Source organism: Hylaeus anthracinus, unplaced genomic scaffold, assembly GCF_026225885.1.
Source record: "Hylaeus anthracinus isolate JK02 unplaced genomic scaffold, UHH_iyHylAnth1.0_haploid 11978, whole genome shotgun sequence".
Taxonomy (NCBI): Eukaryota; Metazoa; Arthropoda; class Insecta; order Hymenoptera; family Colletidae; genus Hylaeus; species Hylaeus anthracinus.
In genome coordinates this window covers 1897099-1899304 of record NW_026534326.1, presented here as the reverse complement: position 1 = coordinate 1899304, position 2206 = coordinate 1897099, and the positions used below count along the sequence as shown (strand labels likewise).

At 40.2% G+C, this 2206-nt stretch overlaps 1 protein-coding gene across 2 annotated transcripts in view; it reads left to right on the top strand.

The window, feature by feature from the left end:
• The first annotated feature begins 1488 nt into the window (after positions 1 to 1488).
• LOC128896688 (muscle LIM protein Mlp84B-like) overlaps positions 1489 to 2206 on the top strand; it is a 22968-nt gene continuing 22250 nt past the window's right edge. The window contains exon 1 of one of the 2 annotated variants that reach the window (XM_054160094.1): positions 1489 to 1687. The gene's annotated coding sequence lies outside the window, so the exon portion shown is untranslated. The remainder of the gene's footprint in view (positions 1688 to 2206) is intronic. The other variant, XM_054160095.1, reaches the window with a different exon arrangement.

Sequence of the window (2206 nt, the reverse complement as noted above, 5' to 3'; positions counted from 1 at the left end):
TGAATTTTGCGGCCATTAGTGCCACACCACGTGACAAGATGGCGTCATTCTGCACTTAAGAGTGACCAACACTAGATTTGTTACAATTTTGTTATGGAATTTGTTACAGCATTTATATTCATAATTTAACCAAATGTAATTTCGTTTAACATAACCTTCAATTTTGAATTCGTCAAACGTCGAATTTTGCGTCCATTAGTGCCACACCACGTGTACAAGATGGCGTCATCGACTACGTCCAATTCAAAATTTTCCTAACCAATAAATTGCTCGATCTATTCAATCTCATTTAGAGAACGTACCTTCAAATGTCGAATTCGCATTATAATATATGATCCACGAATATCGAAATTCGAGAAAAAACCGAGAACAATATTTTAATTTAACGATGAGAGAAATGAGATGAAGTGAAACGCACCTCATTACTATTTATTGATCAGGGAAGAAAGTATCGCAACGAACGGAATTGAGCTTCTGCCAGTTATCAAGGTGTTAATCGAAAAATTATTATGGTATCGCGTTGCCTCTGTCTACGGATGCCATTAAGCACCGGGAGTTAGTCCAAAATGCGTGAGTAATAAATTTATTTCTGTCCTGTTCTTCGGTGGTTCATCGCTCAGAAAACACACTCTTCTCTCTGCGGCGCGATGTAAACGAATACCGAACTATCGTCGCGTTTGCTATGACTCAACGGCGGTATCGACAGAGCATGGTCGCGACGCTTGAAATATCAAAATTACGCTCGCGTTACGTGTTTCCCGTAAAACAGGTGGATTATTGATCGGGAGCGTTTTAATCGCAATGAAAACACAGAATTTCCAGCGAAATTTGCATATTTAAGGGAAGTTATCGCAACAAACGAGGCGATAAAATGTTTATAAAACGAGAAAAGGGATAATTCGTCTCGATCGGTAACGATTTACGACCGATAAAAATTGATCAACAGGTGTATTTAAACACATTTCGTTCGTTCTTTATTTGTTATATTACTTCCATTATCGGTGTCGTTACTCGCGTGTATATTTTATTTAAAAATATATTTTATTGAACGACGTTTGTCGATGGTAATTACTCATCCGTTCGTTTAGTAAGTTTAATTATAAGTATTAAGTTTATCGTCTTGATTTAGTTTCATTTAGTCGGGCGAAAAATAAATTAAACAAGTGAATTTTTAATGTAAATCAATAATGTGATAAATAATATACTTGTAAAGAAAACGAAGCATAAGGGAAATTAAATATCATGCTTCGAAACGAAAATTGAGTACTGGTCGATCAATTAACGAATAATATATTATTAAACGAAAGAAACGACGAGGTTTTTTGATTAGCGAAATTTTGGAAAGCTTCCTCGATTACGCTAGCGAACGACGTGCGGGTACTCCACCGACTCGTAGCCGTTTTCTATCGCGAGATATCACACGAGAATAGTGTAACACCCCCGCTGGTGGAAGACGTCTAGTACTCCCTCTGCCGCCGCGACGTTGTCGTCAACAGGACTGACGTTCCTATGCACACGTGCCGTGTGCAAACCCCTGGCTATGACTAGGACGGTCACGACGCGAGAACAGCCATTCGAATCCAGTATTAGTGCGGTGTAGAGTGCTTCTTCGGTGTTTTTTAATCCGACGCCAGCCTCCTACCCGAGTTTTTTCCAATTCTTTTCGTGGCTTCGACCCATATCGGTGGTGAGTACCAGTGTGCGATTACGAGGGATCAAATATATTCCCCATTACTGGCCAAGCTTCGGGTGGTCACGATAGGGTAGGACGATCGAATCGTTTCACGGAACTGTTGTTTGTATCTTGGTGAACAAGTGGCGGGTACCGATAACGCTCGCGGGAGACGATGGCACGCGAAATGACCGTGCGAAGTAGCTGGGAAAGCTCTCTTTCTCAGACCTGACCCTTGTGATTCTAAAAAAGAAAATATAAAGTAAGAGTAATTTCTCTTTTGGAAATTAAAATTCTTGGACTCTGCCGGTGTTGATAGAGGTACATAGTGGTACTCTAGATGCTCTTGGTAGGGAAGTAGCTTGGAAAGTTTTTTCCTCAGACCTAACCCAGACCTAACCCTCGTGATTCCAGAAAAGCAGAGATTTAGAGTAATTTCTCTTTTGAAAATTAAAATCCCTGGACTCTACTAGTGTTAATAGTCACGCAGAGTGGTACTCTAGATGCTCTTGGTAGAGAAATAGCTGGGAAAGT